At 38.7% G+C, this 13,139-nt stretch overlaps 1 protein-coding gene across 23 annotated transcripts in view; it reads right to left on the bottom strand.

The window, feature by feature from the left end:
• Positions 1-11,051, bottom strand: part of LOC133840250 (potassium voltage-gated channel protein Shab) — a 74,422-nt gene extending 63,371 nt beyond the window's left edge. For 7 of the 23 annotated variants that reach the window (XM_062271978.1, XM_062271977.1, XM_062271979.1 and 4 more), the window contains exons 1-2: positions 10,670-11,049; positions 7,397-7,680 (exon numbers count right to left, since the gene is read on the bottom strand). The gene's annotated coding sequence lies outside the window, so the exon portion shown is untranslated. Of the gene's footprint in view, positions 1-7,396; positions 7,681-8,465; positions 8,546-10,669 lie in introns of those variants that run through there. The other 16 variants (XR_009894174.1, XR_009894175.1, XM_062271970.1 and 13 more) reach the window with 8 other exon arrangements.
• Between the last annotated feature and the right edge of the window lie 2,088 nt (positions 11,052-13,139).

Below are 13,139 nucleotides of genomic sequence, written 5' to 3'. Positions count from 1 at the left end.
GAATGTGGCAACAAAGGAGCTGCAGCAGATAAAGTAACGGCGCACATGAAGCTCGTGTGGCCATTAACTGAGCCGGGGGCAAGTGAATAAGCGAGGATTTGCACCGCAGCCCTTTAAAAGCAGCCAAGGATCAGAATCAGGATGTCGCAGCATCGACAACCAAAACAACAACAACATCAAAAAGTGGAAGTCAGTTGGGGGTCGCAATTGGAGTCCGAGTTTGAGTCCCAGTCCAGTTGAAGTCTCTTGGTTTTGACCTCGTGCCGTTTTCATGCCTTTAGTTCGCTTTACATTTTACTCACGGCGTGCAGCAGCAAAAATTCTATTTTTCAATTTCCTTAGAAGCTTTGATCTGAGCCAGCACGAAAAGCGAACAGCTCCTTTTCCTCCCCTCCTTCCCCCTCTTTTTGCTGCTGCCATTTCGCTGCCTTTTCTCTCGCCTTTTGCTTGTTAGCTCTATTTTGCGGCGGTGTTGCGACAGGCCAAAAGGATGTTATCGTTTCTCGCTTGGCACGGCGCAAACTTTGCGACAAGTTGCCCCCTTTCCTTGCTTTCTTTCTCCTTCTCTGCATCGGTATGTGTGCAGCTGACAGTAACAAGTTGAACAAAGCGCCAGCGCTTTTAACTTTATTAAGATATCACAAACATACGCATACGCCCCGTTGGCCCCGCCCACTGGGCTGTGGCACGCTTCAACAGACTTTTCAAATATAATTTGAAGCAATGACAAGCAACAGAAGAAGAAGCAATAGAAGGGGTTTTCCTTAATTGAATTTCAACGCCATTAAAAAAGAATTATGCCAGCCCGTTATGTGAGATGATGCGAATTGCCAGTTGCCAGTTGAGAGTTGAGAATTTTCTTGCTTCTTGGTTGCCTTTGCTGATTATTACTCTAATCATGATGAGGTTCTATTATCATAATGCTGATGACGCTAATGGTGGCTGCAGCAACAGCAGCGGCAGCAGCCTTGACAGCAACACACTTTGCCACACAACTCTCCCCTTTGGGCTTGCTGCTCGTAATTACAGACAACTCGAGGCAACAGAGCTGCAGCGAGTCCAAAGAAGTGGAAGCGGAGTGACAACCGCAACCGCATTGCGAGGCGAGCTGGCAGGAAGAAGAAGAAGAAGTCTGTGGTGTTGATGAAAGCCTGAACTGAACAGAACTGAACTGAAATGAGCTGAGAATGCTTGAACTCAGTGGAGCAGAGTAATTATTGCATATGCACTGCGCAAAAAGAAGAGGAGATTATAAGGATGTAAATATTCCTGGCATTAGTTAGACTAAATTAACAAAAGCTGACTAATACCATAAGCTGCTGTTTAAAAGGGATTATTCATTAGGAATATTGAAATTGTGAGAGCAAACTTTTTTACACTGAAAAGAAGAGAGCTGCGTAAATATTCCTCATATTTGTTGTCGAGCAATCAAGTTATACAATAAAAAGTAACTAATGATATTAAACTACACTTAATATCGCTGACAATGTTGCAGTGGTTTGCGTTTGGTATATTTTTAGTATTTTTGTGCTATATTAATTTGGTTTATTTTTAGAATGATGCTGGACAGTTTTGCTATTATTCAAAGTGGGTAGTGGGTACCTTAAAGTCAAGCACACTCGACTGTAGCTATATACTTGCTATATATCACTTTCTATTTTATAAACTTAACTTTAATATAAAAAAATTACTCATAACATTAATTCGTTTACACTTGAAGGAATAAAGCTAAAAAATTCTCAATAACTTTTACTCTGCAGAAATTTTTCAGAGTTCAAAATCAATTCATAGCAAAAGTATAGAACCAAATTGAACTAAACTTCACAATTTTCCAAATGCAATAATAAAAATAACAAACTAGAGAATCTATATATATCAATTCAGTTTATCTTTAAAAGAAAAATGTATTTTACTCTACTTCCTTTAGATCAAGTAGCTTAGCTTAATTTACGCGACTTCAATTAGCTCAAACTTTTTCAAACTTCTTTACATTTTTATAAAAATAACCATTAGTTTAACATTAAAAAGAACAGAGCTTACAAATTTCTAATCTCCCTTAAAATATGGTAAAATTAAAAATGAACTCATTAAAGGAAGAAGAGCAAATGAAATTGTAGCAGACCTGAATGACATGTTTATAATTTATGAATAATTTTTTCCGTTTGCTCTAAAGCTTCTTTCTGTATTTTATTACAACTTTTTCAACCTAAAAATGTAGATTTATTTGAAATATCCAAACAACACATTCATAATCCTTCTCAAATTGGTCCAAATACAATTTGCCACAAATCTACCTTAAAGATATTCAATTGGTCTACAATTGTTCAATATTTTCTGCTTAAATATGTAAACAATAAAATATTTAATTAAAGGAAAATGTTTGCCATTTAAATAAATTCAGTTTTTAATTATAATTCATTTGAATTCTTTTCATTTGCAAATCTTTTCCCTCCGATTTTATTGCAATTTTATGCAGCAAATAAATTTATTCAATTTCCTCTGTTCTCGCTTTCGTTTTGAAATTAATTTTCAATGAAAAGTTTGCAGCCAACTTTATAGAACCTCTCCTCTCGCTCTCTCTCTGTATTTTTCCTCTTTGTGGTTGCAACATGTCAACATGCCGCAGTCCTAGACGCAACTGCAATGTTGCAAGCTACAATTGCATTTAAACATTTTGCAACGCGTTGTGTGCTTTAAGTGCTCAGCCGCAATTACCCACAGAGACAGAGAGAGTGAGGAGGCAATTAGTTTCAAGTATTTGTTGTGGGGCATTTAGCATAAATGCGTTGCCATTTTGCAAGTGTATCAAATGAGAGTCAAAGCCAAAGGAGAAACGGAAACAGAAGCGACACTAAAGCGGAGATGAAATGGCATTCGTAGTCGGGCAATGCAATTAATCTTTTGGTAACGCTGAGGCGAAAGAACAGAGATTAATTATATTGCGTATACGCAGCGTGGGCAGGCCGTGAAATCGTTCTTCGCTTACTGGGCGTGAGCCATTGACACTCCATTCAAGCAGAGCACCAAGACATCAACATGAATGCGAATGTGAATGTGAATGTAAATGTATTTGGGGTAAGTTTAAAGCGTGCACATTAATAATACATATGCAGAAGGACAGAAGGCAACTGCTTGTGCTTGTGCTTTCTTGCCTTTCCTTGGGTGGCAAGGACATCGACAACCGGCTCCAGCAGTCTGTGACAGCAGCAGCAGCAGCAGCACACAAGACGGGTAGCATGTTGTTGGCGGATTGCCGCTCCAGTTGTCCAATTGAAAGAGCATTTTTGTGGCGCGCTCGCTTCTGCTGCCATTTCTTGGCAGCCATTTCGTGACCTGCCGGCGACAAACAAGCGCTAAAGGGGCACACGGTAGACGACGGCGACACGGAAAGTTTTGACGGCTTCTCTGCAAAAGTCGCCCACACACTCCCCGCGTGTTTTCAATTGTGTTTTGTCCGCGCTTTAAAACGGCTTTGGCTACGCCCACGTATACTTGATTTTTTGTCGTTTCTTTTTTTTTGGGCTTGTGCACCTGCAGAATGCAAAAGTCAGAGCTCAGAAGGCAGCAGCACTCAGTGTGGAGGCAAACTTGGTAGCATGACTGTTGAACTCCCACGCGAAACGGGCACAAGAACAAAATACGTCGCATGTGTGCCAAAAAAACAAAAAGCAAAAAAAAGAAAGAAGAAAACAAGAAAGCAAACAGTAGGCAGGAAAAGCAGCCTAGAGAGAGCAATAACGAAATGTTGCTCGGGATTTGCCTCGGAGTCGTTGCCATTGATTTTTATCGTGCAACAACAACAACAACAATAAATAAGAAGTATGAAACAAGTCGCAGAACTACTCGAAGAGTGGAAGGAGTGAAGAGTGAAGAAAGAGAAGCATGTCTAGTTACTTTAACTCAGTGGAGGAAACCGAGTTAAGCAGCAGCAAAACTTTTTGCAAATCATCAAAAGTGCATTCAGAAGTGCGCATTGTGAGTGTATGAATGTGAGTGTGTGAATACACTCGTAACTCACAGCGGGCACAACATATACATATGTGTAGTTCTGCCTCTGCCTCTGAGTCTGTTTCTGTTTCTGTTTCTCTGACTCTGACTTTGTTGTAGTTTGTCATATGCACTCGGCTGCTTGCCAAATATTGATTATGCCTTCAAAAAAATGAATGGAAGCGTTCGCTTCGCTGACTTTGCCTAAGTGGAAAAAGGCGCATGATGCGAGATGGCGATGCAAGATGAAGATGGAGCCGGAAGCTGCCAACGTATGCGCGTCATCGGCCAAAGGACATCCGGGATAACTAATGCACAAAGGCAACTCTAAAAGAAGAAGAAAACTATGCTACATATATAGTATAGACCACAAAATGTGTCAAGTGAACTGACACAAGTGGCATAAACTTTACCATTAGCTGGCCCCAATTCAAGTTAACAACTTTAATGGTCCAAATAAGTGTGTTGCTCTTCATTTCAACCGTCGCGTATATCGCAGCTGTCAGTCAGGATAATGACGCGACCCACAGCTGAATGGCAAAAGTTTACGGTTAAATGTGCCATGACTCTTAAGTTGTAATCGCATTCACACACACAGATAGAAAGAAAGCGAGAGCAAATATGAAAACGTGAAAAGTATTTGCAACTTTTTTACTTTTTCTTGCCTTGACAACCGGATCGTCACTTTAATGTGTCAATCAAGCAAAAGTTGAATAAACTACAGTTGCAGCTGATGAACTGCGCGCAGTTCCCAAGGTGAACGGGCGTATACTCAATACGTATACGTAATGAGTTATGTTGCCCTGCAAACAGTTGGAGCTAGAACTTCAGAGGTTAATGAGCCGACCGCACAACTTTTGCAATGAAGCGAATATTCTCCACAAAGTATTTCTGCTGATGGAATTGCGAAAAGTGTGTTAGCACAAGTAAAAAGAATTTAATTAAAGTTTAAATTACAGTGAAGTTGATTTGGATTTAGATAGTATTGAAAGGTAGATTGAATGTATGAAGTCTGGTATTAAGTATAAAATTTTTCTTTGAAGAGTTGTTTGTGATTGTAAAATATTGAAGACCAACATTGAGTTCTCCAACTGAATACATGACAATTTGCTATATTGACAGAGAAGAAATATGTCAAGTTTTGATGTATTGAAATAGAGAACACAATGTTGTTTTTCTTTAATATTTTACAATTGAGAACAAATCTTTTCATTTTGATATTGTGTGTTCGAACACATATAGAAGTAGTTGTTCTAGTACTATATCAATATACCAAATATAGACTGCAGAATAATTTAGTATTTTGGTGGTATTTTAAATTGATCTGTGGTATATTTTGTACTATATAGTATATTTGGAACGTAGCACTATATATATATATATACCAAATATATCTTTTGTTATATTATTAGTATTTTTGTGGTATATATGGTATATGTTGAAATCTATTAATTTAATTTGGTATATGGTATATTTTGTACTCTTAAAATATTTTTGGAATGTGGCACTACATCAATATACCAAATATAGACTTCGGTATAATTTAGTATTTTGGCGGTATTTTAAATTGATATGTGGTATATTTTGTTATATATAGTATATTTGGAATGTAGCACTATATCAATATACCAAATATATCCTTTGGCATATTATTAGTATTTTTTGTGGTATATATTATAATCTATTAATTTAATATGGATATAGAATATTCTGTACTCTTAGAATATTTTGAATGTAGCACCACATCAATATACCAAATATAGCCTTCAATATAATTTAGTATTTTTGTGGTATATAAAATTGGTATATAGTATTGCACCGTACTGTTTTTTAGTTAAATAGTTTTCTTATTCATTTCTTTGATTTTCTTTTATTCTTTGTATATTTTCCCATGAAAAGATTTTCCCCATTGAAATCTTTTGAATCTGCTATTTTCTCGCATTAAGTTCTATTCTTTTGTGATTGCGAACAGCTATAGATACAGTTATGTACCCAATTCGAATTTCGTTCCATTAAAGTGTTATATTAATACTGCTTGAATTTACCTTATTTAGTTGAATTTATTTATTATCCCATAGCAAAACTGAAAAGGGATTTAAGTGTTGCAAAGTTCCAACTTATTTCTTGTGAAATTGTTTTCTGCCATTTAATTTATTGATCAGATTGATGCATTCATTAAACAGACACCTACCAAATGCTGAAACTCTCTCAAACATGAATTCAATATCTATTCGAAATGCAATTTAAGCAAATTGGAAGCTGAGCTTGCTTTAACCATATTGTATTCAAGTGCAGTTGTGATTTAAATTTCCGTAGCAGAGAAGGCAATCTGCATTGATTTGTGAATGACTCTGCTCCAGTTTGGAGTTGTTAGTCGATGCTTTATGTGCCTGGCATGGCCATCAATATTGTTTGCCAGCCATTAAAATAGACAAGCAAACTCGGTGTTCACATTCATTGCAACTGCCAACAAATAATTCGAGCAATTTCAGGTGCGAGTTTGCCTCGTAAATTGAAGAGGACACAAGCATATGAAGCTCCCAATTGGGTTCCAGTATTTTTGTGTTAAATTGGTAAAGACGCCTTTCGTTTCGTTTTTTTTAAGGGATCGCCACGCCCGTGTGCTGACAATGAAATTGCGAAGCCATTAAGAGCCCCATGCACAACTCGCACACATTCGCCTTGTCACATTTGTTTACACTTGTGTTGTTATTTAGCTTCAATTGAGGTTCAGTTTTATCACCTGTGAGGGGCGAGAGTATTTTGAATTTTATGGCATCGAGACTCGCCTCGCCTCGCCCATCGATAATGGATAAAAAAGTAATCGCACCTTTCACTCAAATTGTCCAGACTCATAAATTGAAGCGAACACACTCCCAGCTTATCAACATGAGTCTATCATCGGTCAGGACTGGCTGCTGATTGCTTATCAAACTCACGTCCGACGACGCGACCAAAGCAAAAAGTGCAGCCGAAAATGCGAAAAACCCGCAACGTTTCCTAATGCCATTTGACAAGTTTGAAATGTGTTTGCACAGCTTGTGTAATTGTTATTGATAAAGAGAGCGTCAACAAACAGCGCACAGTAAAAATAAATGTTGTGTTTATATTGCGAGTGAACGAAGGGGAGAATAAACTGTTTTCCCTCTTCTGCCACTCTTGAGGGTGGCAAAAGTAAAGTACATAAAGTAGCATGTCAAATTAGAACGCTAATTGACTCATAAAGCTGAGGCAACGACTGCAATATGCAAAGTTGCCTAAATTAGTCAAAATATCGATTGAATTAACATAATTTCCCGCACCCACACGACAACAACAATTACACATACGCCCCGTGTACAACAAGAGAAGAAAAAGAAAGTATGTGCTTATGAAATTTGCAAGTCAAACGCTTTACTGACGTACTTACCTGACTAAGAAGTACACGCACAGTTGTCGAGTTGTTGTATATATCGAATAGTATATATATATATAGTAGTATATAGTATTTGCTGGTCTAGTTATAGGCTATAGTTTAGAGGACAGAGCAAGAGAGTGTTTTACAGATGAAACGTTGCTTTCGCCTTTGCTTTTTGCTTTGCGCTTTGTTTTAGGCCCACGCACTGAAACGCATTTTGAATCTTGTGCAGCTCGGGCTTACATTTTATGCCGTCGAAATTTTGTCACACAGACACACACGCGCGCTTCACGAGGCTACGAATACACACACAGAAGAGATAGAGAAATGTATATAAATAAATGTATTTATATATTATTTCACCGAGGCGCACACAAAGTTGTCACACAATGTTGTTTTTGGCCACAAAATTTGCATTGCGAATTGGCCCTAAGAGCAGCAGGACACCATTCAAACACACACACACACATACACATGAGATAACATAACTAATACCGACTAGTAGAAAGAAAAAAGAAAGACAAGCAAAGAAAAAGGAAATTGTGTGAGCGTGTGTATAACTCGACATCTTTTCCATTTAGAAGGCAAACATTTCTGCTTTCATTTTCCTTCTTTTTTTTGCGTTTTTCTGGTGTGTGGTAGCTGGAGACAAATAAAAACTTATTTCGTTGTCATTTATGGTAATGCGTATACGCCGTGTTGGTCACGAGCTTTCTACTATGAAATTTACAGACGTATTTCTAGAAGCTCGGCTCGCTTTTCGTTTCATTTCATTTGTCTTTGGGCATTCGCGTCCGTTTGTCTGCACTGCTGTACGCCTATCTGTCTGCGTTTTGGCTGCCAGTTTCCCTCCCCTTTCTACACACACACCCTCCTCTCTCTGTCTTGTTGTTGTTGTTGTTGTTGGGTACACGCCTTACTTTCAAAGCACATTCATTCACATTCACAATTTCTGCTGCTGCTTTAGCTTTGGCCAACACCTTTGTTTTCTTTTTTTAATTTGTATTTTTTTGCACAATTTTGTTGTTTAGCAAATTGTTAAATTGAATACAATATTTTCAATGCTTTATGCCTTTTTTACATGCTACGGTCTTTGTTTTCTATCCGCTTTTCACAAGTATCCAGCACAACACGCTCCAAAGTTTAGCCACGAACTGAGCCAGCCAAGGCGAAACTTCACATCAAGAAGCGAAAAAAGAACCCAAAAAAGCGCTGGGAAATACAACAGCAACAACAACGGTAAATACGCAGCAAAAGGAAAACCCGAAAGCGAGAGGCTTCCTTTCCAATGCCTGCGTACAATCCTTTGTACGAGGACGAAGCACGAACTCAGCTCGTATGTGGAATGTGTTATTTTGGAAAGCCTGGAAAACTCTTCTGCTCTCTCTTAAGCCACCACTCTCGCTCGCTCTCTCTCTCTCTCTCTCTCTCAACGCTCTCTTTCCCTCAATTGTGCGTGTCCTGCGCTCTCTCCGGTGTCAAGACGCTTGTTACCAACGTTGCTGATAGCCAAGTTAGCCTAATGACTATGCAGTTGATTTGGAAATTTGTTAATTTCTTTTGTATTTTCCCTTTCACATTTCAGTTGATGCCATATTTTCTCGTATTCTTTTGTTTTTGTTTTCACTTTTGAAAAAGTTTTTCGAAAAATTTATTGGCCATGCTTTTGCTTCGCTGTTTTTTTTTTTGTGCGCCCGCACAGAGAATCATGTTAAAAATAGCTGCCGCAGGCCTCGCAAGCAGCGACAGCAACGTCGACAGCGACTGCGACGTTGACAGCGACAGCGACAGCATCAAGTTCAGGCTGTGGACAGACGCAGAGACGCGACACACGCATAGAACAAGAGGTGACTGGGGAAACTTTTGACCTTAGTCAAATGAAAACGTGACAATGTATTGGTGTGTGTTTCAGTGTGTGTGTGTGTGTCGCAGTCTGTCAGTCTGTTAACAGTTTATGCCTGGCTAATTGGCCTGCCCTTTGGGCAACCGATGAGGCACTTTAGCCAAAGCGCCTAGCGAATTATTAATGCAACTGCAAACTTGCCACAGTCGCTGTCGCTGCCACTGCGACTAACTGTTAACTCAAGCTACTAGCTAATTACAATTGCTGCATTAATAATAAGTAAATGACTGGCTGACTCTGAAGAGGAACAACAACAAACCGAGGCGAGGAAAGCAAAGGAAACGGAAGGGAAAAGAAAGGAAAGGAAAGCTAGGCCAACTTGTCGCCGCGCCCTGTTTGACGCATACTCATGAATTTATGTGCCCCATACGCGCTTTTCTCCCCTTGCCCTTACTCTTCTCCCTTTGCTGCCTCCTTCCCTTCCCTTCCCTTCCTTAACTTTCCCTTTCACTGCTTCCCTTACTGTCTTCTCCCTTGCTTGTTTCAACTGCTCAGCGCTTTTATGATTATTGCGACGCCGCGTCTGCGTCTGGCCCGTGTTTTTCTGCCCCAAACTGACGCCAACTGTCCCTTCCCCTCTGCTCCTTCCCCTTGCTAGAACTGTTGTCAATCATAACCCCTCCTCTACTTTGGAGATTTTTGTTATAGGCCGCGATGCTGCCGCTTGGCAATTTGTTGTTGTGTGTTGTTTGTTGTTTGCCTAGTTTTCTCGATTTTTGTGCCATTTATCTGTTGTAAGTGGCCCTCTTCATCTAACAGAGGGAGGAGGGACACACTTAATAGCGAGGGCAGGACAACGACGACGACGACGAAGTCGAAGCGAGCATCAGTTGTGATTGGGGCCAAAGTGAAAGTCCTTTGCGGATGCGGCAGGCATTATTAATGTGCAGACATTTGATTGCGGGCCCCCATGCGCCACTTAGGATTAGGACTAGCGACTTCTTGTGTGTGTCCTAGCGAAAATCAAGCAACTTCTCCCGCTTCTTCTTCTTCTCTCTATTTACTATGTATGTGTGTGTGATGAAAAATCAATGGATTGCCTTTGGCTGCTGTGTGTTTGCGTTTTTTTCTGCACTTTTAAACGCGTCACAAGAAATTTGCGATACAAATATTTGCCACAGCTGTCTGACTGAGTGTGTGTAGCTCTCTCTGTATGTGTGTGTGTGTGTAGCTCTGTGTGTGTTTGCCTTTGAGGTTTTCCTCTACAATTTTGTCGTCTTGCGCCTTTTAGTTCGCACTTGATTTATTTGACGCTTATAGCTTAATTTTTTATTATTCACTAAATTCTTTTTTTTTGGTGGATATTTTTCTCAATTTTTGCTTGTTTGCATTTGTCGTGGATTTTTCCTCATAGAATTTTCTTGACTTTGACTTGCACTTACACGACACCGCAACGAACACTTCGATTGGATTTTCAAGGTGCAAACACTTGAAACTTTTAATTTTGTCACCTTTGATTTACACTTTCGTAATTTGATGTTTCGTTTTTGATTTGGATTTGCTTGTCTTTTAATTTTGTCACTTTTGATTTTTAATTTTGATTATTTACTTTCGTAATTTGATGTTGAACTGTTTCGTTTTGGATTTCGATTTGGATTGTGTGTGTTTTATCTTATCGAGTACGTCACGACACGTCCGTTTGCAGCTGTGGTCGTTACTCCACTGAACACCGCACACACCGTGCACCGCACATGAAACACACACAGAACGAACACTGAACACAGAACGATGAACACTGAACGTTGAACGCTGAACAGAACAGAACTGAACTGAGCTGATGATGGCGTTGGCAATGGCGACCACCGCATCAACGTTTTTCACAATAGCAGGAAAAACTTTTTCACGCCGCCTCTTTCTCTCTCTCACTCTCATTCTCTCTCTTGTGCGCTCTCACTCTTAGCTTTTGCTTTCGTTCTCTCTCTCTCTCTCTCTCTCTGCTTTTTGCTGTTATTATTGTTATGGTGCCGGCTGCTTTCTGCCTTTGAGTGATAAACCCAGAAAGCGACCCAGACCCATAGAATGCGTTAATTTTCGCCCCTCTTCCTCTTTTGCTAGTTAACTTTTTTTTTGTTATTTTGTTTTTGCCAGCATTCATTGTCAAGTTGCCATAATTTTTGCTGGGTTCTTCTTTTGCTATCAGCTTTGAGGTGGGAGTTTTTCCTCTCATATTTTGTGTTCGTTTTCTTCTTTTTGTATATTTTTTTTGCCTGCCTTTTATTATTTATGGTCACTTAGTTAGGGCACGTGACAGTTCATTATGCATAAATTTAAAGCATATGGATATGCCGTTGGCTTTTTATCGCTTATTTAATATGTAACATACATACATATGTATATCTCGGTGTTTGTGTGTTTTTGTCAAACGAAAAGTTTTTTCAAGCTCCGTCAGCAATGAATATAAATTACCAATGTGCTGACAACATTTTGACATTCGGGCTAAGGAAAGCCTTTTTCGAAACTTCTCACTCTCTTCAGCTAAATTGAGATATATTTTGTAATAAATAAAAGAAGCTGCTTCTGTTTAGTGACAGACAGGCTTAACAATTTGTTTATCACTATCAATATTTAATATTTTGTGTGCATATCGAATATATACAAATGTTTTATGTTCAACAATAACTAAATTTTTTGTGTTACAACTTAATTTTAATTATTAGATTGTCATAATTCCAAAATTGCTGATTTAATAAGAACTATTTAGTTTAACTACTACATTGTTTATATTATTTCAATAGTAATTGTTTTATACTACTATTAAATTATGATTTACAATTTATCTCTTAAATTGCTTTGAAAAATATGTCGACAAGCACTTGGCAATTTGTTTATTACTATCAATATTAAGTAATTTGTGTGCATTCAAAATCTTTTTCAATGATTTATGTTTAACAACAAGTAAATTTTGCTCACACAACTTAGTTTCATAACAACTATTCAATTTAACGACAAAATATTTTTTTCATTGTAATAGTGTTTGTCTTTTAATACTATTTTATTATTTGAATATTTCTTAATTTTCAAATTTTAACAGAATTCGATTAAATTTCGAAAAAACATTAAAATTATGCTTTACCAATCAGCTCTTAATTTGCTTCGAAAAACTCTTCACATCTACACGTCATAGCACTCAGCTTTTGTCACGCACATTCGCAGCACGTAAAACAACCAAGCAGATTAAACAATCAGCTGTCCCACTCTCGCCTTAGCCGCTAAGGGAAACGCGCGCGTTTTGTGCGCGTTTCTGGCGCGTTTTTGCTGCAGCTTGCTTCGAACGTGTGTTAAATTAATTAAATTGATCGATTTGTGTGAAATAATTATGTTTTTTTTTTGTTTGAGGCAATTAAGTAAAAGGTTGATCACTCATTTTGAACCAGGGTTGCGATCCGAATCTTGCTATCGAACACAATCGATTGAGAGAAAATGAAATAAAATAAAAACAGCGCCGAGAGGCAACAAGTTGATGTTTTCATTAGCCAACAACGATGAAGATGAAGATGAAGACGAGTGTGACCACGCAATAGGCCAGTAAGTCAGTTGGCCAGCTAGCTCTCTAGCCTCTAATTAACAATTTCGTAATTGAAACTAAGCCCTGGCGAGCGGCTATTGAGAGACAAGACAACACAAGACAGGAGGAGGGCCCTACAATGTGAGTTACGTGTCTCTTTTTGGACTTTGCAAATGGTCCCGATACATTGGCGTAGGGCTTTTTGATTAATGAGCGGCTTAAGTGATACCGTCCAGCTGCCTCCCCATCTCCTCCTCCTATCCGTCTCCTCCACGACTTACCCTCCCCCTCTCTCTCAGCACAACTAAAGTGAAGAAGAAAGACAAGCCCAGCTGATGAAGTCACTA

Source organism: Drosophila sulfurigaster, chromosome 3, assembly GCF_023558435.1.
Source record: "Drosophila sulfurigaster albostrigata strain 15112-1811.04 chromosome 3, ASM2355843v2, whole genome shotgun sequence".
NCBI lineage: Eukaryota > Metazoa > Arthropoda > Insecta > Diptera > Drosophilidae > Drosophila > Drosophila sulfurigaster.
The sequence above is the reverse complement of the archived record's forward strand: the minus strand, read 5'-3'. Positions and strand labels throughout refer to the sequence as shown.